The sequence below is a fragment of the Heterocephalus glaber genome, unplaced genomic scaffold (genome assembly GCF_053883595.1).
Source record: "Heterocephalus glaber isolate CG9 unplaced genomic scaffold, H.glaber_assembly_v1.0 deba00001462, whole genome shotgun sequence".
In the NCBI taxonomy this organism is placed as follows: Eukaryota; Metazoa; Chordata; class Mammalia; order Rodentia; family Bathyergidae; genus Heterocephalus; species Heterocephalus glaber.
Genome location: NW_028258309.1, coordinates 158,758 through 183,916, shown reverse-complemented (window position 1 = coordinate 183,916; position 25,159 = coordinate 158,758). Strand labels below are relative to the sequence as shown.

At 37.3% G+C, this 25,159-nt stretch overlaps 2 pseudogenes across 2 annotated transcripts in view; one reads left to right on the top strand and one right to left on the bottom strand.

The window, feature by feature from the left end:
* LOC101707005 (casein kinase I pseudogene) overlaps positions 1-8,584 on the top strand; it is a 33,598-nt pseudogene extending 25,014 nt beyond the window's left edge. Inside the window, exon 2 of the transcript XR_015438774.1 lies at positions 2,955-8,584. The product of XR_015438774.1 is annotated as a casein kinase I pseudogene (transcript). The remainder of the gene's footprint in view (positions 1-2,954) is intronic.
* An 824-nt stretch (positions 8,585-9,408) lies between these two features.
* Positions 9,409-24,197, bottom strand: LOC106008779 (inositol polyphosphate multikinase pseudogene; annotated as a pseudogene). The gene is made up of 6 exons (XR_015438773.1): positions 15,100-24,197; positions 14,186-14,271; positions 13,910-14,022; positions 13,468-13,798; positions 10,311-10,444; positions 9,409-9,785 (listed from the first exon to the last, which is right to left on the bottom strand). The product of XR_015438773.1 is annotated as an inositol polyphosphate multikinase pseudogene (transcript).
* Positions 24,198-25,159: the final 962 nt, after the last annotated feature.

Below are 25,159 nucleotides of genomic sequence, written 5' to 3'. Positions count from 1 at the left end.
AAATGTAGAAGCAAGAAAATGTCAGTTAACACAGGGTGTATATATAAAATAGATTATTCCATGATAAAAATGAATACCATTAATTCATAAAATGTCAAGTAAAATTCTCAAATGTATAGTTTAAATAAACACAATAATTATGCATGGGATACAAACAGTGTGATTTCACTCATATGACATTTGAGAAATGGAAAAGCACAGCAGAAATTTTAAAAATCTCCTTTCCAAAGTTTCAGGAGAAATGGGGTAAGCTGATTAGATGAAGCACATGGGAAATTATAAGATATGACACTATCCTGTATAATATTGTAATGGAGTACACATGACATTATTTTCTTGTGAAAGTTCATAGGAATTTATAACACAATATAGGACTCTTAATGAAAGTTACTTTTAAAATACTACTAAGGAGGCCTGCAATTAGCTCAGTGGTTCTGCCGCCTGGATTGCAAGATCTCAAGTTCAATCCCCGGTACCGAAAAAACAAAACAAAAACTACTAGGGAAACTATGTATCAGGTTAATTCTGGCCTTACTATATAAATGTGGATTGGTTTCATTCCTTTCAGATCTTTGGAATATTTTGATATTACGAAAATATTTATAATTCCAAATTTCATCCCTGGTACCAAAAAATAGTAGTTATTATTATAATTAATTCTTTTAAAATATGGTCTGTACTGTGAACTTGAAGGATGAATGTATCTCATGGACTGATTTTCCAGCCAAGACTCAAACACAAGGATCCCTCTGAAACAGTTAGGAGTCACTGACTATCACTGTCATGTTGGTTCTCTCAGGATGTGAGAACTTTCTGCTGCTGAAGCTTTTGATGGTGCATTATTGCATGCACAGTGCAGCAGAAGCAGAGGTAGAGAAGGTGTAGATGCAGCTAAAACACATGTTCTAAACTCTGCAGACAGGAGAGTTTACGATGAAAAATACTGTTTTGTTTTTTCAACTTTCTATTGCATTGGCTTAGGACTTATAAGCAAGGAGATTTCATCATAATCTTATTAAAATAATAAAATATATATGCATCATTTTATGAATTCTTTGCTTTTGTAAAGTTATGTCACTATTATATATTTAATGCCTGTTGAGCCTTCTATGAGACTAGTCTGAAACCTCTTGTTCCTATAACTCAAATTTTTCAAAATATTGTTCACTTGTTTTTCACCTTTCATTATATATACTTGTCGTTACTGACATATCTTTGTAGTATGTCCAAATTTCATATACATACATAATAAGGCTCAACTCAATAAAATGACATAATAGGATATTTACTAGAATTAAAATAAAAGAAAACTTTTAATGTAAATTATAAGGATTGTTTTCTGTCAGGGCATTATTTATCAGTGTTCTATTTAATTAAATACTGCGTTGTGATACCAGCAGTTCATCTGATAAATGACATAGCTCTTAACTATCTAATGGCCCAACAGTGTATGACACATTACAGTAATGTTTGTCAAAAGAATTTCCTATATCAGATATCCTTATGCTACTCAAATTTCATACCCTGAAAATATGGTAATAATTTATTTCTGGAATTTTTCATTTGACATTTTCCAACAAGTTAGTCATGGTGGTGCATACCTGTAATCTCAGCATTCTGAGAGGCTGAAGCAGGAATATCAAAATTTTTTGCTCACCCTGGGAAAGTTAGCAATTAGTAAGTGAGATTCTGGCTCAAAATAAATTTTAAAATGGCTAGAGATTTTTCCCTGAGTTCAAATCTCAGCATCAAAACAAAAGAAATTCAAATCATGGGTTGCAGCATGTAACTGGAAAGATGGAAACATAATTGCCAAAAGGGAGGGTTAGGTCATCCATTAAACTTAGTGTCATCCATTGCTCACAATCATCAAACTTAAAAAATTGTGTCAATTTAATAATAATATTGTCTTTATTGTAAGCCATGTACATATTGTGTTTATTGTAAGCTTATTACTATTCAAGTAATTCATAAAATATCTAAGTAATAAAGTACTGTTCTAAGTCTTTGAAGAAATACCACATAGTTTATAATAGATTGAGTAAAATACTACCTGCAGAATATAAACTTTTTCATTAGAAAGTTGTATAGCTATCAATGTAATTTTTTTCTGAGCCAGGCATGCTACCTATAGCCCCAGGACTCTGGGGCCTGAGTAGGAGAATCTCTAGTCTGAAGCTAGCAGGACAGCTTAGTGAGTTCGTGAGACTCTGTCTCATAGCTTAAAGATGAAAAAAATAACCGGCTGGAGATACAGATCACCGTGAAGGCCCTGGGCTCAGGCCTCAGAATTGACAAAATTTAAATAAACAAGTTAGTAAATATGCAAATCAATAATAAATAAACACAAGTATACAGTAAGTAAAGTAATATACAAAATATGGGAAAAGGAGTGGAAGAGCAATGAAGAAAGAGAAAGAGGGCTGCAGTTGGGCCCGGCGGCACCACACCTCCCTCAAAAGTTCAAGGCCTGAAGTTGAATCCCCAGTACCAAAGGAAAAGAAAGAGGAAGAAAGAAAGGAAAAAAGGAAAAATGAAAAGGGTAAATAAATAGTGGGCTGGGTATATAGCTCAGGGTTCAGTTTCCATTGTGCAAACAAAGACAAGCTTTCCGCGTTTATTTTATTCTCATTAATGCATTTTACTTTATAGATGAATAGGTTTCACTTCGGAGGGTGCCCAGTGTGCACGACGTTCTGGACTAGTGCCCGTCATTCTCCTTTGTTCTTCCTTTCCTCCTCCTGGCTCCCTTGTCTCCCAGCAGGCTTCTTCCTGCTTCTGTTTCTCTGCTCCTCCGCAGTCTTTCTCGCCTATCCTCTCCCACCCCTTCCTCAGTCACACATGAGAGAAAATATGTGGCTTATGTCTTTTGAGCCTTTTACTTGTTTTGATGAGGAACATCCTTTCCATGTAATTGCCTAAAAATTACATGGTTTTCTCTTTTTGCCCATGAGCTCACTTCCGGTCCGGCACCCATCCAGACGCTCCAGGCCGAAGGACACGTGACCTCCTGATAATCCAGGCACAGCTGTGCGTTCATTCCTGGCTGGATCGGTGGCGACAGCAGCGGCCCGGCAGCGGCAGAAGGCCCCAGAAGGAGAGTGGAGACTGAGTCCGGGCTGGCGCGCTTCTCTCAGGTCTGGCCTCTCGGCCGCTGCGGGCGGGATGCGCTGCTGCCACTGCCCCGCCGCGGAGGGACTGACGGACGGACGGACAGGCAGGAGGTAGCCCCCGGGCCGCGCCTCCGAGGTGTGGATGCACCTCAACCAACGTATTTACCATTTACCCGTCAAAACACACTTTTCCTGTTTGTGGCACTTATGAATAAAGCTACCACATATATTTCCATTTCTCATAGTAAATTTGTATATTGTTGCTTGACTGTGACTGTGTACTATGCAAGATGCAGATCTTCTTGGTCCTATCTTCCTACCCTATCTGTTTCATTAATAGCCAAACTTTTGTGAGTTGCAGTGTTATTTTTCACACTGGCAGGAGAGCTGTGTTCCAAGGTGACTGGCAACGTTGGAGGATACTGTAATCTAGAAGCTTGTCCAAGTGCTTTTGGATCCCAGTCTGTGCCTTGAGCGCTACCTGTCAGTATCAGCTCACATCACTGAGAAGATAATTTTGAAGACATGTTTTGTTGAAAAGAAAACAGAAAAATTTTACGAATGGGATGAATACGCTCCAGTTAATTGACTACCTACTGCAATTTGAATGTTAACATTACTCAGCTGGTACAGTCACCTAGTGATGTAACTATTCTCACAATACCCTGTTTCAGTGTGCTTGTCTGGATTAAAGAATTCAAAGTGGAGTACTGCAAACTTGATACGGATAATCAAAAGAAAGACAAGGACAAATCAGATGATAGAATGGCACAACCTAGTGGTCGGGGCACAACACTCGAGGAACTGGGTCTTGGTCATCAGGAGTGTTAATGGTTGGACCTAACTTCAGAGTTGGAAAAAAAAATTGGATGTTGCAATTTTGGAGAATTACTTTTAGGGAAAAATTTATACACAAATGAATATGTGGCTATTAAGCTGGAGCCCATGAAATCCAGAGCACCACAACTACATTTGGAATACAGATTCTACAAGCAGTTAGGATCTGGAGATGGTATACCCCGTTTACTATTTTGGCCCTTGCAGTAAATACAATGCAATGGTGCTGGAACTGCTGGGACCTAGATTGGAAGACTTGTTTGACTTATGTGACAGAACATTTTCTCTTAAAACAGTTCTCATGATAGCTGTTCAGCTGATTTCTCACATGGAATATGTCCATTCAAAGAATTTGATATACAGAGATGTAAAACCTGAGAACTTCTTAATAGGGTGACCAGGAAACAAAACACAGCAAGTTATTCATATTATAGATTTCAGTTTGGCAAAAGAATATATTGATCCAGAGACAAAGAAACATATACCATACAGAGAACACAAGAGCCTTACAGGAACAGCTAGATACATGAGCATAAACACACATTTAGGAAAAGAACAAAGCAGAAGAGATGATTTGGAGGCTTTAGGTCATACGTTCATGTATTTTCTGAGGGACAGTCTACCTTGGCAAGGCTTAAAGGCAGACACATTAAAAGAGAGGTATCAGAAAATTGGGGATACAAAACGAGCTACACCAATAGAAGTGTTGTGTGAAAACTTTCCAGAAATGGTAACACATCTTCGTTATGTAAGAAGGCTAGATTATTTTGAAAAATCAGACTATGACTACCTAAGAAAGCTTTTTACTAACTTGTTTGATTGAAAAGGATACATGTTTGATTACGAATATGACTGGATTGGTAAACAGTTGCCTACTCCAGTGGGTGGAGTTGAGCAAGATCCTGCTCTCTCATCAGAGAAACACATCTACACACAGATAAGATGCAACAATCCAAAAACCAGGCTGTAAGTTCTACAAATGAGAGCTAAACACAGATGACCCCACTGCAGGACATTCCAATGTACCCATCACAGCCCCTACAGAAATAGAATTGATGGATGAAATCAAGTGCCGCTGTTTTTTCAAACGAAGGAAAAGGAAAACCATACAGTGCCACAAATGACTCTGGAGACAGGCAGATCATGGGGAGTTACTTAAGTGTTCATCTGCTGTCTTGTGATTAAAATCATCTCTGTAGTGACAACATGTATTTTGAAGGACTCACTCCTAAAAACAAACATGTCATCTTTCAGACTTCATTTTGTGGTTGTCTTAAATTCATTTTTTTTTCAAATTTAACTTTTATGGAAGCTTTAAAGTTTTATCAAAACATGAGTACTTTGCCCATCAATGAATGGAATGGACCAATGAGGTGAATGATGAATGCAGTTCTATAGGACATTTTTCAGAAGCTCTTCTCCTGTTGTAGTGAGTAGTAGTACAGTATCTTGTCAACTAACTATATACCTAATTTGGTTTTTATATCTTCTGTAAAAGCATAAACAAGCAGATTTTTCTTCCTAGTGGATAATGCAACAGAGAAAAGGGCTCCCCGATATTCAAAAAGGAAAATGTTATTCTTTGAGAAGTTCATATTTTGTGACATCTGCATTGATATCAGTATTACTGATGGTACTGTTATTCATGAGTCATTTTAACATTCTCTCTGTGAAATCGTGGTACAGTCACTGCCCAGAGGTACTGCGGAAAAAGCTCTGTGGGCTTGGCAGATGGTGGTGGTAAAATGAATCACAAGAAGTGTGGGAAATACAAGCTCTGCTTTTGTTGCACCACTATGTGAAGTACAGTGTTGCAGAAGTGGCAAAAGTGCTTATTTTTAAAAAATATAAAAATATTTGTATAATGTAACTTTATACTCCCAGACAATAATGTATCTTAATAGCAAGAAATGAACTTATTCAGAAGTGGTACATGCTGAAGTTGTTTTTTTAAAAAAATATACTAGGGAAAATAAATGTGAACCTTGTTGAAAGGTATAAAGTTAAAGCCAGAGGAGATCCCACTGAAATCTACTGCTGAATAATCACATTTCCCTTTACCAGAAACCTTTGGATATGCCATGCAATGGTGTCTGTTTATATATTGTTCTTTGATTAAAAGAAAGACCTCCAGCAATAAAAACTGGGTCACTCCATTGCCCTCTGTGCATATTACTCTCTTGTATTCAACTTTGCTAGTTCTCTGGAATTTTCCTATGCTTTAGCATAATTGTAACGATTGAAAGATATTTTGAAGAGGATGGGTCAGGTGCTTTGCCTCCACAGTCTTTTGAAGTGCCTGCATATGAACAATGTAACAGTTCTGTAAAAAAGGAAGCCCATTCTACTTTACAAGCATGCTTTGTTTTAAGCCACAAAGACACAGATGTACTTTTGTCACATTCTGCTGGCCAGAATTTTCAACAAGGATCAGAACAAAAAAACTGGCTGGAAAGATAATTATTTTGATCAAATCTCATGTTCATCTTTCATTTATGAAAGTGTTGCTTATTCCTTCCATGCAGTCCTTATTTGTCTCTAAGTGTGTAACCCCAGGTATGCTTATTTATTTTTATTGTCTCAAGGTAACATTTAAAATATATATTAAAGTAAATGAATCACATTTTTTCATTATTACATTTACAAGGATTTAATTGTACTTTGTAATTTATTTTTCTTACTAGCCAAAAGTTCAGTGCATTGTTTTTGATGATTTAGGCACTCATACAAACACCATAAATCAGGACATTGTTTATCTTTCTTGCTCTGAATCCTATGAGTGATCTTTTCTTCATTTTCAAGACCCACACTCACCCTAGAAAACATTTGCTGTATAATTTGGTCAATCGTTTCCATTCTGTGTATTTGTATACTGTCACAATGTCTTAAACCACAGGAGTTACATACTGAGTTTTTGTTTTTGTTTGTTTTGAGCAAGCTAGATGGATGTTCTGGCCATGATAATGTGAAACCACTTCTTTCTTTACAGTATTTGACCAAATTTGTGTCTCTGATATTTGTAAATACACGCAATATCTGTATTTCTTATCATAAGCCTATTTAGTTTTATTCTCAGTAGGGTTTTCGCACTGTACAGTGTTTATATGATCTGAACTCCTTATACATAAAGTGGGTATATTAATCCAGTTAGGGACTTAAATATTTTAAAATATAAATACCCTTATTTTCTGCAAAGGCCAGTGTGTAGACATTTGCTTTTTAGTAATATTTTAAGTGCTCCATTTTAATGCCAAGGAGTAAGTCTTTTGGCAACACAAACTGGTCAATAATAGGTAATGCAGGTATGTTCAGGTTAGGCCAACAATGTTTTGCATTTTTACGCTTCTTTTCTGTCAACACTAATGAGGTCAACATTGCCTGAATGTCTGAATAATGAAACACATCCCTGTTTAAAAGTATGTAACTGAAAAAGAAATAAAAAATAAAGGTAGTTTTTCTAAAAAACAAAAAAAATTATATGTTTTTCTTTTTTATGGCAGAGTAATACTCCATTGGATTTTCAAACATATAATCACATTGTCTTATTTCTTTCTCCCATAAAATTTAACAATCTGGAGTTATTTTCTATTAAATATGCACTCATTTTAAATTCTTTTACATTTAAGTTTAAAGCACCGATTAATTCAAGTAGTGTTGTGGCTTATATATAAATATAACTCCAAAATCTCATGCACTTATAAGGTGGGACTTTTGGGGGATAACTGGATAATGTGTGTGTGATGCTCATGACCAGATTTGTAGCAAATGGGGATTGGTTCCCTGACATTCATTTCACCATGCTCAGTCATCCAAGTACTTTGAGGGCTCTGGAACCACTGAGAAAATGCAAATTGGCTGTTACTGTTTCAGTCATTTACATGGTGCTGGTTTTAGGTGCAAGGGGAACGCAGGAAGTGGGTGGTCAGGGATGCTTTCACCTAGATTTCAGGAGGCCTTGGAGGCCAGGCAGTGCGCGCCAGAGAGGACAGTGGATAAAGTTGTGTCAAGCACATTGGAGAGCTCAGAACACTGGAGAAGCCAGAAATATGGATAATCTGAGGAAATCTTAAAAGGACTGAACAATGCTGGCCATGAGAAAATCCACAGAGCTATAACCAGCAGTACTATAGGATCTGGGACATCCAAGTCATTTAAAGTTCACATCTTGCCACAAATTGCCCTGATGCTGGACAAAGGACTACAAGATTTACTATTTCCCCTGCTGGATTTTGGTCTTGCTTTGGCCCCATTCCTTTCTATCCTATTTCTTTCTTTTGGAATGGGGATATTTACTCTGTGACATTGTATGTTGGAAAGATTTAATTTTCTTGTAATTTTTACAAAAGCTCACAGCCAACAGTTTGTCTTAAATGTAAAAGGAGATATTGGAGGTGGACTTCTCAATGATGTTAAAACTATTAAGAATTTAGCAACTCTTAGAGATGGAGTAAATGCATTTTGCATAAAGTTGTGCATGAATCTTCTAAGGGCTAGTAATGTAATGTTATGGTTTATATCAGATGAGTAAGAGTGCCCAATGCCTCATGCACTCATAGGTGGGGCTTTTCTAAGATGACTGGATCATAGAGGTATGATAATGGGGACCAGGCTATGTGAGGAATTATTAGGGCCAGATAGTGTGACCATACCCTGCAGTCCCAAAGCTGATGTGGCCTGGTTGGGAAACTGCAAAGCATTCAGAAATCCGTGTGCTTTCTCTCTGTGTGGAGAATGCTTATAATCACAGTACTCCCATGGCAAGATAACATCTGTTGAGGACAATGTGAAGAATGTTAGTTCCTTATTAACTGGGGCAGGCATCCAGGTATAGGGAAAAACCTGTTCCCTTTCATACACTCCCCTTGTAAAAGTTTAAGCTGTTCTCTATTTTTCAGAATATCTTTTCAACTGTTATTGCTCCATGAATGATGCATTGCTCTTTGCCCCTATGCTTCTTCCTGGCTAATGAAAACCGGTTAACCATGGAGATTTTTGCCTCTGACTACTATAGGCAGATGCACTGGTCCCCTTACATTTTTAATATTGAGTGTCTCTTTTTAGTCCCTGTCACTCCCCCCTCACATATATCTGATAGTCTGAATGGCCTGTGGCAGTGTGATACTCATCACTGGATTAGTCCACTGGTGGCTTTATAGCTAGAGGTGACATTGGAACATGAAGCCTCGTGGTAAGAGGTGGGTCACTGTGGGCATGGCCTGGAGCAATATATACCCCTTTTCCTCCCTTGATCATGCCCCTTCTTCTCACTGCCATGTCATGAACTCTGTCCTCTGCAATGATCATGTATGTGCCTTGCAGTCCTTCCATGTTAACTATGGCCTGAACCTCCACAAACTGTAAGCCAAAATAAACTGCTCTTCCTTTAACTTGTGGATATTTTGTCATAGAAATGTAAAAGTAATGACACAGTAAGAAAAGGACAGGTACTATGGCGGAAAATTCTATTTATTGAAGGCTATGGGACATAAGTCAAGCTTTTGCTTTGTGTTGTTCCATCTTATCTCTCAGGATAAGCAGATTAGCACTTCCAACTTTAGCTACTGGACTATAAAATTTTCTGGATTGCCACAATCAGTAGTGAGGAAAATGGCAATGTATTTGACTATTTCTGGAGACTGGAGGACTTTGGCTTTTCCATCCAAGGCATAATGGCCTGGCTCAGTGGATGACCAGATTTTGCTGCAGTAGATACGATCCAGGAGAAGCGTGGACTCACAATGGTAATCAGACCCTTGAGACTGGTGAGGCCTGTCTCCATTTGCCATTTGCAGACATCACTATGCACAGAACGGCACTTCCTGGACTCACTGGCTCCTGTGACGTCAAAGGTAGAACTGGCTGTAAGTCATTTCCCTACATTCTTATTCAATCCTAGGGTTCATAAGTTGTAATGAGTACACAGGAAAGGAGGAGATTAAGACTGGGGATGCAGAAATAAATTATTCTTCTTACCAACTGTATTCTAGAAAGTACAGGCATAAGGAAAACTGGTGAAATAAACCATAAAATTGTATTTTACAATAATGGAAATAGAAAAGGACTTATCAAACCTTAAGAAGCAAGAACATCATATTAAATGAGGAGAATGATATAAACACCTAACTTGTATCAAAAGTCAACAATGTAGTGTAGAGAAGAAAAAATGTGTCCTGCATAGAAAAATTATCAATATATTTCTGAAATTTGATCTGTAATTTTTAAAAATGTAATGTCAGTGGGCTTTCTTAGATCTATTTCACTTTCTTAGATCTATTTATCATTTAAGGTTAGGTGATCTACTTCTTTACATACAAAGTTAAAGTTTCTGAAAATGAGAAAAACAAATCCCCAGAGGCTCACCATATTTGTGTCAGCACCTTCGGCCTTAGCAATGAAGCAAACAACAGAACCACCTATGTCAGGATATTGATAGGCACAGCTTGAGGCTTCCATCACCTGAATAGGTAACATTTCTGGGTTTTCACCTGTCTGTCCTGGGATTCAGATGGGATGTATAAATCGACAGGTAATAAGTCATATTGAATCAGCAACTATTGAGATAAGACTATGTTCTGATTTATCAGTAAAGCTGTATCTCTAACTTCTTATCATAAAAACTATTTTTGTTATACCAGCATTAGCATCTCACCACACAAATTAATCAACACGTAGAAGAATATTTTGACTTGCAAAAATCCAAAATCCCATTCAAATTGATTTGTATTATCTTCAAGAGGTAAAAACAAAAACTTCATTTTCCTCAGTTCCAAAACTAGGCAAGAGTTGAGGCACTAGTCATTTCTACTTTGTATATAAAATATTCCTATCCACACAAAGATCTTCCTATTATTTTTCCATCTCTAAAATCCTTTGGAGTCATCATCAAGACAATTATTTTATGAAAAAAATGAAGTTGCCATGGACGTTTCTGATTTGGGTATAAATCTCAAAATGCAAAGATTATAAAAATATGTAAAATATATAATGAAGTATATTAAAATATAAAAATTACATTAAAATATATCAATTATAAATTACCAATATAGACATTATAAATAATATAGACATATTATACTATAGATATATTATATAATATATTATGCCTATAGTATATATATAATATAATCTATATACATATTATAAAATTAGTAAAGACAATTATAATTATAGTTTTTGCATATACTTAGTAGTATAATCCTCATTTGTTTTAGAATCACTACCCTAATAAGCGTAGAAATAACTAATCTGGTTTAAGAGTTTGTGCTCCAGAGAGTCAACAATCTGAGTTGCTTAGATTCTTCATATGGCCCAAAGGTGCTAATATCTGAAGGGATGTCTGGGCTACTTGAAGGAGCAATAATGCTAGATCATTTTTTGCTGCCACACTCACCAACCTGAATCTCTCATGCAGTAGAATATTAGACACCTTGACAACTCTCAGAGGTGCCCCAGGATGTCTAAAGCCCAGTATGACAGCCGTGTCTTCAGGAGTCTTACATGTGTGGGTAGGAATTAATTAAAATAGACTCAGGAGGAAACTTCAACCTTAACACCATATTAGGCTTTTAAAGGTATTCCTTTGACTCCACCACACAAGGTCCCTATTTTACTCCAGAGAAATCAGAAGTCTATGAAGGAACTCAGAGATTACAGACACTAGAAGTACAGGAGAATTAAATAACAGAGGGACCAACCAACAAGACATGGACAGTTTTTTGGTCAGCCTGAAACAAAGCTGTGATGGCCAAAGAGACAAGATTCTGGAACTATGGAACTTATTTTACCCAAAGAAATCTTCATCAATCTAATGTAAACATAATAGATAATGTGGTTTGGGAAGAGGCAAAACATAAGCTTGGATGTTTCTGACACAGTAGGCAGCAGTGAGAATCTGAGAGATGCTAATAATGGACCCACGTCAGATATGACTGCTACAACTTATGATGATGGGCTCCCAAGGCATAGTATAATAAAGAAAAATTAGATCTGTCACAGGTGAGAAAAAAGTATAGTTGGTGAAATGTTATGGATATAACAGTTTTTGAAGCTTTTAATCAGTAATATCTCTGTTAAAAAGGTGGGTATCTTTAAATATGACTTAGCTACATATAAGCTTTATTGTCATTCTGTTAGAAAATTTGCTAAAAGGACTTCTTTTATCTTTCCAAGCACATTGTTTCTTTATGGTCCACATTATATTAACTTTAGTAAAAATATTAGGAACTATTCATATTTCTTTCGAATCACAAAACATGTAGCTATAACCTTAACTTGTTTGAACATATTATCGCATTTAGGGAGTAAAATATAGCATCATTTTACATGAAAATGATAAGAAATTTAAAATGACGGAGTGACCACACCCTTACATGAACTTGAAGAGACTGAATGAACTAAACTTAGAATCTCTATCAAGCAGTTATTGTAAATAGGAAATTCCAGTTTGAAGGGTAGAAAAGAGCACACATTTAGAAACAGATTTTAGAGTTCCTCAAATATTGGCAAGTTGAAAGAATGTTGGTTAATGTACACGTGAAGTAAACTAGTTAATATAACCGATTATCAGATGATCAGAAATGATTAGAAACCGCAGTAGTGCATCAGTTTCTAGTCCCAAATTATTTCATGATTTGGAGATGATGGCTGCATTTGATTTTGGGAGGAAGACGGTCTGGATTCTATTTGTCACCTGACAGGGAGTTTGCTAACTGCAGCCAAATTTTGTCAATGATTTTGTTTGCAAACCAAATTGTTTGTGTACAAAGGCATTCCTGAACTGAGGTATCACTGCACAGGTGAAACTGGAAGGATGATGCGGATCATCAGGATAACCTACTTTGAGTTATCTATGTGAAAAACTGCATGAATCTGGATTTGAGCAAAGAAATTTTATGCCCTCACTTAGGTATGAAAAGCCGTTTTCTCTTACGTGTATGGCAATGGGAGATAGCTGACAAATGGCTTTAGTCAGATGGAAGTGGAGACCATAGGAGTAAAATAGATTTCTAAGGAAGCAAAAGCACAGAAATGTGAAAGAGAGACTGATTATATCGTGGTAGGCTTTAGAATAGTCAAGGGAAGAAGAAAGATGACAACCAGAGTATTATATAAAGTTGGATTTTATAAGAACCCAAAAAATTAGTTGTTATCTCCCTACCAGCACAAACAACATGCTGCAAACTTAAGCCTTTTTACTAGATATACAAGGTACTAGGCACAGAAAGAATCCAGAACGCTAAGTTTGAGTATCAGTGCTAAGAACACAACAGAATTTTCCACTTCCCAGGGTCTCAAAAGTAATCAATTAAGATAATTACAGTAACCACCGTTATCTCTGTTCTATAAGGAGATTATGAAAGATAAACAATACACTGTATCAGAAGGCTTTGTAAGCTAGTAGAGAAATGGTTCTTGCTCCTTAGTATGTAAAAAGATTGCTCCTATTCAGGAAGAGTACTTTCCTCTTCCTCCTTCCCTCATTGCTATTTCTATTGTTCCCTTTATGTCCTTCTCATACCTTCTTTGCTACCATTGTCTTGGGTCTTCCTCTGAGGCTGGGATAGAGACATGAAGTGTGGCTGAACAGAAGCTGAATTGGAAGGAAAGCCTGAGGCATTCCCAGAGGTAGATATTGACAGGGATGGAGAAGCAGAGGTAGTCCTGGGCCCTTGAAGAGACCAGGGTGCACGGCTGTGCCTTGTTACTCCCTGGATCCAGGCAATGAAAGGGCTCACTCGACTGAAAACATAGGGCCTTTTGCAATGTTCATCAAAGTGACTCAATATTCCCAACGGCACCCAGGTGTTCTTCTGTTGGAGACGGCACACCAGAGGTGCCCCTCGATCACCCTGTAAGAAACAAAACCGAGTTCTAGGGGACCTGAAGGATTTAGGAAGTGATTTTAGTGTGGAAGCCTATTCCTTTGTCCCCATGTCTTTCGTATTCCCTCAGTTAGTCACCTGACAGCCAGCCTCCCCAGTAGCGCTCTTGGCTTCCACACACAAAGTGAATTGTGCACAAGTGCTGGCTTGCAGGATGCTCATGTGTCTTTTGTGCAAAATTCCAGATTTTCCTGATCGACAAGAAGAGAAGATTGTTTGGTTTTTGCTTTATTTTACATTGTTTGAAATTTCGCCTAAGTTTGGGGAAGAAATGTGACTGAAGAGAGAGAAAGAAGTCTTCTATTACTCATGAGAGGATACTACTCCCTTTTCAAGCAAATCATTCCATCCTACCTCAATTCTTTCTTCATTACTTTCTTCATTACTTGTTATTTTAGAGATGAAGACACTGAATTTTATGAGACAAGAATCCTGAAGACCTGAGTAGGTAAAACAGGAATTCTGAGACAGACGCCCCTCTTCTTACAATGAGATCATATCGTGACAACCACATAATCAGTTGAAAATATTGTAAATTGAAAATGTATTTAACACACCTAACTTTCTGAACAGCATAGATTACCAACAATCTTACCCATGAAGTGCATACTAGGGTATAGTGGTTTAGCTGTTTGGGGCATGGCTAATTGGGAACTAAAGCTAACTGGCCCTGAGGCGTCCCACTACATTTTCATATTTCACGTCACTGTACTAGGAAAAGATAAAACTCAAAACATAGCTCCTACAAAATCCGTGTGACGTTTGTACTACCTTTAAGTACATGACATAAACAAATTTTGAAACATTAAAACCATACAAGGAGGAAATATGAGTCAATGAATGTCTATTTACAGGTTACGATTTAAACAGCATAATTTCCAGCATATTTCATACATAAAAATGTATAAAACAGTTCATTCTTTTACAATTTACAAATGTGCCCTGTGAATTCTGAAATTATCCCCAGGAGGTGGATAGAAGCTAATTTGGACCTGCATGAGAAAAATGAGTAAAATAGAAAATGGTAGTCTTTAGGACAAAAAAATCTAGAAATATTTCTTACCCAGTGCTTGGGATATGTACGCTTTCCTACTACAAAGGAAATACAATACATGCCATAATTGCTGATCAGAAGAGACATCAAATTTGATTTCTATAAAGAAGGACCTACATATGCCTTGTTCAGAAACACCTCACCATAAACAAGATCAAATATTTTATCAGTTTATAATGATATTTTAAACTTAATGTGAGTTGGTCAGACATACATGAAATTGGCACATCTCGCAGATGTAAGGATCCACTGTTCGTTCAGTATTGAGCCAGCACAAAGATGGGAGAAAGACAGTTGTATGGACATCATCCAAGGAAATTCACCCATTTCTGCCTTCCTACTGCTGGGACACCGAGGTACAATGCCAGGGAGTAATCCAAACTCTGAAAAAGAAATCCACATGCGGGATAAAGTTAATGCTATCCTGTCTTTTCTGGGTAGGCTCATTTTCTACTTTTACATTTTATGAAACTGAAAATTTGCCGTCTTCAAATGTGGGGGCTTGCTTGGAAGTACACTACTAACTCCATACCATCTTAAATAGAGACATGGGCTCTCTGCATATTTTCCTTGAGTGATAATTAGAAGCCTAGGTATTCTTCAAGGAAAATAATGAACCTCTTCCAAAGAGCTAAAAGTTGATTTCCAGAAAGAATTACACTCAAAAGACTTGGGGCATAAACATTCTCTGCTTAAATAAGATATTCTCCCAATGTTTAGATCTCACAAACATTAGGTCCTCAACTCTAATCACTCGATCCATAAGACCACGACTTGGATTTTAGACTTGCAGCCTGAAAACATCACATCTTGCTTATTCAGAAACTAGCCTTCAAGCTCTAAAAAGACCTGTGGTCCAAGGTTAATAATTCACACAGATGACACATTTTATTAACTTTAGTCAAAATATTAGGAACCATTCACATTTCTTTCTCATCACAAACCTTATTTAGCTATGACTTTAACTTGTTTGAACTTATTACTGCACTTAGGCAGTAAACTATAGCATCATTTTACATGAAAATGATACGAAATTTTAAATGTTGGCATGACCACACCCTTACTTGAACTTGAAGAGACTGAATGAACTAAACTTAGAATCTCTATCAAGCAGTTATTGTAAATAGGAAATTCCAGTTTGAAGGGTAGAAAAGAGCACACATTCAGAAACAGATTTTAGAGTTCCTCAAATATTGGCAAGTTGAAAGAATGTTGGTTAATGTACACGTGAAGTAAACTAGTTAATATAACCGATTATCAGATGATCAGAAATGATTAGAAACCGCAGTAGTCCATCAGTTTCTAGTCCCAAATTATTTCATGATTTGGAGATGATGGCTGCATTTGATTTTGGGAGGAAGACGGTCTGGATTCTATTTGTCACCTGACAGGGAGTTTGCTAACTGCAGCCAAATTTTGTCAATGATTTTGTTTGCAAACCAAATTGTTTGTGTACAAAGGCATTCCTGAACTGAGGTATCACTGCACAGGTGAAACTGGAAGGATGATGCGGATCATCAGGATAACCTACTTTGAGTTATCTATGTGAAAAACTGCATGAATCTGGATTTGAGCAAAGAAATTTTATGCCCTCACTTAGGTATGAAAAGCCGTTTTCTCTTACGTGTATGGCAATGGGAGATAGCTGACAAATGGCTTTAGTCAGACGGAAGTGGAGACCGTAGGAGTAAAATAGATTTCTAAGGAAGCAAAAGCACAGAAATGTGAAAGAGAGACTGATTATATTGTGGTAGGCTTTAGAATAGTCAAGGGAAGAAGAAAGATGACAACCAGAGTATTATATAAAGTTGGATTTTATAAGAACCCAAAAAATTAGTTGTTATCTCCCTACCCTCACAAACAACATGTTGCAAACTTAAGCCTTTTTACTAGATATACAAGGTACTAGGCACAGAAAGAATCCAGAACGCTAAGTTTGAGTATCAGTGCTAAGAACACAACAGAATTTTCCACTTCCCAGGGTCTCAAAAGTAATCAATTAAGATAATTACAGTAACCACCGTTATCTCTGTTCTATAAGGAGATTATGAAAGATAAACAATACACTGTATCAGAAGGCTTTGTAAGCTAGTAGAGAAATGGTTCTTGCTCCTTAGTATGTAAAAAGATTGCTCCTATTCAGGAAGAGTACTTTCCTCTTCCTCCTTCCCTCATTGCTATTTCTATTGTTCCCTTTATGTCCTTCTCATACCTTCTTTGCTACCATTGTCTTGGGTCTTCCTCTGAGGCTGGGGTAGAGACATGAAGTGTGGCTGAATAGAAGCTGAATTGGAAGGAAAGCCTGAGGCATTCCCAGAGGTAGAGATTGAAAGGAATAGAGAAGCAGTGGTTGTCATGGGCCCTTTAAGAGACCAGAGTCATTGGGCCCATTTTATATATACATCAGTTGCAGACAGTGCTGGGTGATTCAATATTGGAGATTCAGCCTGGGCCTGCAGGATAACTGTATCAATTTTAGACTCTACCCATGCATCTACTATTTGATATTCAGATTTTGTCCATGCTGTGACCATATCTACTAACATAAATGCCCAATGACTTATTCCTGGAGCTTCCTGTTGAATCCACGGTTTGACTGTCACAGTTTGTGTTTGAAGCTTGAGTTCTGAAGACTACTGCTGAGTCCACTCTGTTAAAGCACTGGCTTCGTTTTGAACCAATGGGTAGATTTTACCGGTGTCTGTCTGAAACAGGGTGTCAATTTCATTTTAGGTCCAAAATCTAATTTTATTACCTTCAAGCTTATCCCAGGGGCTAATAACAGAATTCAGGCTCTTTCCAGCCTCTTAACTTACTGGCCACAGGTTCAGACTTTATAAAGTTTTGAGCTGTTTGAGTTACTAACTCTGTCCACTGTGTGACTGAATTAATCTGAATCTGCAACCCCAGTTTAGTAGTATCTTCCTGAGTTTGAATTCAAAATCTAGCTATATCACCTTCAATTTTCATCCAAGTAGGCAATTCGTGAAATTCCATTTCCATGCAGCTTTTGGACACATCCATTTGTGTATGAATCCAAGGTATGACTCTATCAGCTACAGTCTCAGACCAGAAAAAGTTGGCTTGAGATGGGAGCTGGCTCCAGGTAGTTGTAAAAGACAGCATGTGGATATATTGATGGTGGCAGAGTGACAGGTCCAGAAGCTTAACTGACAATTTCTTAGTGCTGGTCCAGTAATTATATTCAGAAAGAATAGAGATGGGAAGGATGTGAAATATGGGTTACTCTGTCTCTTACGTACTATGTAGTAGCATACCTTCCTAAGGTTTTTATAATATATTATTTACATCATATTGTTAAGGAAAATGTAGAATAACCACTTGCTTCATTCTGCTTCTGTAACTTGCTGCACTTGCTTTGCTTCTCAGAATAGCAATACCAGATGTTTCTCCATCAACCATAAGTTTGTAGGCATACAGCACTAGCTCAAGACGTTTTAGATAAGCAAATCTCTGCACCATTGCCCAATCGCAACCCCCACCCAAATGAGGCAAAATGTCCAAACGAAGATAACAATCGCCATGCCTTGTTAGGGAAAGTACACATAGACCCTAAGCTTTGTGTAAATCACATTAATAGAGAAAAGTTTTATGTAGCTTAGTAGACTGTTAAGGTAGTTGTAGAAACAAAATAGGTAGTGTATCCCTTTAAAACTTGCCTTAGCCCATTGCTCTGGTTGTTTAAAGTGATATATGATTCTTTTGACCAATAGCCCTCCTACAGATAACATCTTAAAAACAAAGTTGCGATGCTGGGGCAAATTTGAGATATATGTGCTTTAACTGTCATGTGTTTGTGCCTGTAATCAGTGAAAGAAACCACCTGTGTCTAACCATTAAACAGAAACTGGAATTTTGTTTGCTCAGCAAAGACCAGTAGGGATGAGATATTGGCTAAAAAGGATATAAAAAGGCAACGCTGAACAAAGGGGCACGGGGACACTGACCAGACCAGTTTCTGGTGGTCCTGCCTACTTGCAAGTAAACTTTTATTATGTTGCCCGAATTCTGTGTCTCTGTGTATTTCTTTCCACGATCTCTGGAACAATATCATAAATACTAATTTATTTTGGATTTCTAGTGCACTCAGATATTCATCAACCCTTCTTTAATTGAATAATCAAATACAAATAAATTTAGATCCTGATACTGCTCGGGTTTACTCTTGTAATGTAGTGCAATATAGATTCATCTATTTATAAGATTTTCATGAATTCTCCTTTATTTCTCAGTTTTTTTGTAGTACAAATTTTCTAACTATATTTATATTACATATAAATATATATGTAATATATAACGTATATGCAATATATAACAAATATAGTTATTCAAACTATATTTATATTACAAAAGAATGACTTTGTGGCTTACTCTGATACTGGTATACTCTGCAGTGTCTATGCAGGCAGTTGTACCAGGTTTTCCAGAAGATGTTGAAAGTGTGGGAAAGTCCCACTTCTTTTTTCCTAATGGGGAACAGCAGGAGGACTGCTCCAATGTTTTCTTTGACTGGGTATGTGTTATTTTCTATATTAAAATGGGGATGCAGGCAGATTTTATGACCAACAAATATGCCTTTTTGGTCAGTGATTTCTGAAATATCAGGGTATACATGCTTCCTAATGCCATGGAAAGATTAAAAAATACCAAATAACATTAATAGGAAATTTTTCATTAATATTTCATTTAAACAGATATGTTTACTAGTACAGGATCTTTACTTATCAACATAAACCAGTGAAATTATATTTTATATTACAATATATTCATGTCTGACCTAAGAGCAAATAGTGTTTGCCTTTTAACCCTAAATCCTCACTCCTTCTATATTTTCTAGAGAAGATAAAAATATCATTAAGGTCTCAAAATCTAACATGAATACAGTTAGTAATAATGAAGCTTATTCAAAACCTACAAAATATTGGTATAGGAGGTAGGGGATGGCAAAGCCGGCTGGGCAAATAAACAAGACCTGTCAATTATAAGATCCTAGGGTGGTACCAGATAGTTCTCAGGAACTTCTGAGGAGCTCCCACAAGAGCTGGATGGTATGAAAAACACAAGACACAGAGATTGCTGTTGTGATTCCTCACATACCCCCTACTGTGACTCTCAGACACAGGATGCACAGTTGGTATTTTCTACCCTTTGCTCTCTTTCTGTTTGTCCTATGTTTGCTCTGCAGAAGTAGTTCTTCCCTTATCCCTTTACTTTTCATTTCATTTTATTTTATTTTATTTATTTATTTTTTAACCATTATTTTGTTTATTTCTTAACATTTACATGTTTAAATATGACTGGTGAATAGTGATCATTCATCCCCATAGTGGCAAATTTCAGCATGATCTTAAAAGACAGGACTAGATTATAAAATAGTCACATGTCAATTATATAACAGATACTTACTCCATTACATGTAAGTTTACTTGTAAAGTAACATAAAATGGGCATTGGATAACAGTGATTAAAAAATGTAAACAAAAAGAATTAAATGTTAATCCCTTCCCTGAAAAACAAGATAAAAGCATTTCTTGTTTTATTAAAACAAAACATGATCTATTGTATCAAAAGGTAAGACAGATTTTACAAAACTATATTTCCAAATACAGATGAAGGAAATCTGGAACAGCTGATTCAGACTTTACTGAGCTAAAATATGCAAAGGATCCAATAATACATTCAACATTGTGTTTATTTTCTGAGCTTACTATTTATTGAACCATTATTGAACTAACAACAACAACAACAACAAAGGTCTATATTGTAAGAAAAAAACAAGTAAAAATTTAAATTTTTTGTTAATTATGACTTGAAACTTGATTCTGACACAAAAAAAATGAACAAAAACCCTATAGCCAACACCCACTAAGGTTGCAGAGAAAAAAACATGAAGGTTTTGTTTGTTTTTGGGGGGGTGGTACCAGGGATCAAACTCAGGACCTTGCACTTGCGAGGCAGGTGCCGGAACCACTGAGCTAAATCCCCGGCCTAAAATATGAAGTTAATATGAAAAGTGCTTTACACTGACTCCAAATAAGAAAATGCATATGGATTTTACAGTTATTCCGGTTTAACAGATTATTAGGCATAGAATTTGTAGAGCATTTACTTGGTGTTTGGACTCAGATATTTGGAAAATAGCTTCAGAGAGGATTGGGAAGGGAAAATAAATTTTAAATTTCCTCTGGACCACAAGAAATGAAAAAAGTCTTAATTCCTAACTCTTAAAACATGAACCCGGCAAAACTGTTCAACTATTTAATCATGTGGTTAGTAGTAAATCAAAGTGGAAGTAATGACAGCATTAACATCAAATGTATTTGCAAATTCAATTTCAAAATTTTTAACATTTTCAATGGCAAATAATTATTTTTAAAAAGGTGATGAATGTGAAACAAAGAAAATACTTACAACTTTATTTTTTTCAGGAAAAATGATATTGCTTCTATCCCTCATGAAATAAGTTATAATTTCTGTTTGATAAGATATAAAATAAGTGTAAAATACAAGTATGGAAATAGATAATGCACCAAACACTCTGATACACTAACTTCATACTTACGTTAACATTTACACAACTGGATGTCATCTTTCATTATTTAACCAAATTTGGAAAAACACTATTCTTAACAACAAACATTTATACCACTGCTTTTTTTTTTCTTTGGTACCGGGGATCCAACTCAGGTCCTTGCGCTTGCACAGCAGGTGACGAAACCACTGAGCTAAATCCCCAGGCCTATACTACTGCTTAACAAGAGACATATAGATATAAGAATTTTAAAAGGAAAAAGTTCTCCAAAATTATTTAAAGGCGAAATAAAGCAACAACCATCCACCTTTTTTTGCTTTTCCAGTACCAGGAATCAAACTCAGGACCTTGCACTTGCCAGGCAGGCGTGGCACCACTGAGCTACATCCCTGGCCCACCATCCACCTTTTTGAAGCCTCTGAGAAAAAGGTATTACATGGTTTATGACACTCTTCACAACATAGTAAATATAAATTCGAATTCTCCAATAAAGAATTTAAAAGAAAAATATTTTGTTCCTTGAAAATAATTTCCTCTCTTCTTCTGACCCTGCTAAGCATATTAGTGCCCTTAACATCAGGGTATTTGTTGTTGTTACTGATTTCAATTATATTTTTCACATAGTATTTTGAAATAAATAGATAAATGGAAATTAAAGGGAAATTTGCTTTAGGAATGCAATGATTCTAAATCATTTCACTAAGAAGCACCTTTTGATATGCTGGTCTGAACTTTTAAATATAATATCTAAACTACTTATTTCTGAAGTAGGATTTTCTCCAGTTTTAGTAACTTCATACACACCAATATTAAGGACATCAACCTGTGCTTTCTAGATTTTTGAAGGTGTTTAATAATATAATAGGTTGGATATGGCTCATTGTCAAGGTTGGGTGGACAGAGATTTCATGATAAATTGGCTACAGAAAGCTAAATAAACTCTTATGGTGAATAATGTTTTATGTTTTGCTTGAGCCAAATAGATGTTGAAGCCATGTACTGCCACAGTCCCTGCTTAACATTCCTGTTTCTTTATTCTTCATAGTTTTCTAATGAACAAATTAGTATTCCTGAGTAAGAGTATAAAAAAGATAACCTTTCTACCAAAAGTATAAAGACAAATAAAATGTCTACTCACAATACAAATTTTTTACATAGCATTACAGATGCAGATGGACTGCTGCTCTTCAGTATAACTGGCCCACTCCTTAAAAAGACTACAGCAAAAGATTCAATTGTCTAAAATACTTTGAAGTATAGTAATTAAATTCTTTAAACCATAAACATATCCCTCATCTATTGTGTTGCTAGGGAATACATGAGCAAAATCTATCATTCACACTTCTACTTCTGCAATTTCTTGGCAACTAGTGGGAAGACGGTAGAAAACTTTTTCCAGTTGGGAAAGTACATTTCCATTTAAGTGTTCTTGTGACATGCTTTTCCATCCATTGTCTTGCTCCATATTTTCAACTTTCAGTGAAGTCTGACTGTGATGCTTTTTTGAATACATTTTTCTGTGACAAGCATACACCTTGGATAAGTTCTTGCCTACTGAAGACTCTAGTTTTCCATTCACTGTGGAACTTAACCTATGAATGTTATTATTGTACTCTAGTGCTTCCGTGTCTGACATTTGGCCTTTGGACAAGAGCTTTTCTGCCAAAGTTCTGTCATTTGGATTTGTAGTGGTTGGTTGAGATGAACCTTCATAAACAATAAGTAATGAACTTGCATAAAAGTTAAACTGCTTCTGGCTTTCAAACCACTGCAGAATTTTCTCAATCTTCTGAATACTGGCAGCAACTGCATCTTTTCTTAAGCCAAACCCATTATGAAAAAACTTAGAGACTCCATCCTTTATAGTTTCTTTTGTTAAGCTTCTTCCAAAGTGCTGGTTTTGTGTCTCATAGTTATCAGAATGAACATGATAAACCCTCATGCCAAGCACCAAGAATCCAATCTCTTCCATTAATGGGTACTTGCTGACCTGTTGCTGAATCTTCTCAGATGAGGCAAAAGGATCACAGCTTTTTCGACCTATCTTTACATCCATTATACAAGGCTTTTTAAATTTGTGGGTCACATCTTCCAGTTTTAGGTATAAATCATTTGGTGCAGTGGGAGGTGACCAGATACCATAATATTTTGGCAAATATTTTTGTAGCTCTAGAAGAACACCATCACTACAATCAGCAGCATAAACCATATTATAAAATTCCAGCTGTCTGGGGCCCCTCGGAGGTGGCTGTTAACTGTTTCAACACTGTGCCCTCTGGATGTTGCAGTATTCCCACTTTGTCCTTTCCGTACATGTGCCCCCGGCCACCTGATGCGAGAGGGGCACGCAGCCATTAAGGAAATGCAGCCCGCCGCCCGCCGACTGCGGGGTGCCTTCAGGGGCGGCATCACTCGCCAGTGGGGTCCGCATTTCTGGGGTGCCGGGCGCCTCGAGGTGGAGCGGGGATAGAGGCTCCGTGGCCATAACGGAAAGCAAAGGGGTAGCAGAGGCAGCGACAGCAGGAAAAAATAGGGCAGAGGGAGGGAAAGCCGGGGGTCACTCAGGCTTGGCCGCAAGGAGGCCCGGGGGTTTCCCATGGCCGCTGCCCACTGGGGCCCGGGAAGGGAGCCCAGGACTCCGTGGAGGCTCGGGCGCTCCCTGCCCAACTCTTGGCGGAGCACGGCTCCCAGCTCCCGCTGGGCACTGCAGGAGACCAAGCCCAGTCAGCAGTGGCGCCCGCGCTCCCAGGGGCCCCCTTTACTTTTCATTTTAAAACAAACTTTGGGCAACATTTTTAGCTTCTCTCTCTAATTCCTTGTTACAGAAAACAAAGGGCCCGGAACATTTTTCATTGGGAAGCCATTTTTTAAATAATCACCTGATAACGTTTTTGACAAGGCCAGCCAGCAGGTAACATTTACCTGTGGCCAACCAAAAACAATTGATTTTTTTGCTGGCCAGCCACAAAAATAAACCTTAGATACGATACACCAACTTAAGACCTATGTTGTGCATAATTTCTAATTCTTTCTGTTGTTGTGCCCAGATCGCGAAGTCCCCAAAGACCACCAGGGAGCCGATTCCGATGTAAACACATGAGGGTCGTTTATTCAAGCTTGAGCAGGGGCACTCAACCGTCACCGACACAGCGGATCAGGATTGAGAGCCCCGAATTCCAAACCAGCAGGGTTTTTATTGTGGCTACAGCAAGGTTTGGGGATGTTCCATTTAGCAGTTACATGATTGGTTGATATTTAGCAAGCATGGGGTGTACGTGGGGGGCGGGGGTTGAGGGGTGGCTACATGTAGAGTTTATGGGAAAAAGGAACAATCAGCACATTGACAGAATGTTCTATAGATAATGGGCCCGGGAGCATCTGTTTTCTGGGCAGACAGAGGATTGAGTTAGGAGCTGTGTCTCTTTTTTTATCTGTTGTCCCACAGCAAGGACATTTTATCATTACTTTATGGGCACAAAGGAGACTAGGGGAATAGTTGACTTCAGTGAAGTGGAATTTATGTCAAGGCCACTTCAGTGTCTTATTTTAAGATGGAGTAAACTTTAAAATGGAGTTAGTTAGGTCTCACACTTTGAGGTTTCTTTTCTCCTTCTCTATCACACTCTATTCCCTAGGCCAGGAATGTAGGTGACTGTTCCCAAGGAACACAGAAAAGTCTGCTGCTCTTCTACCCCTGAGGGTGGAGGACGGGTATGTAGAC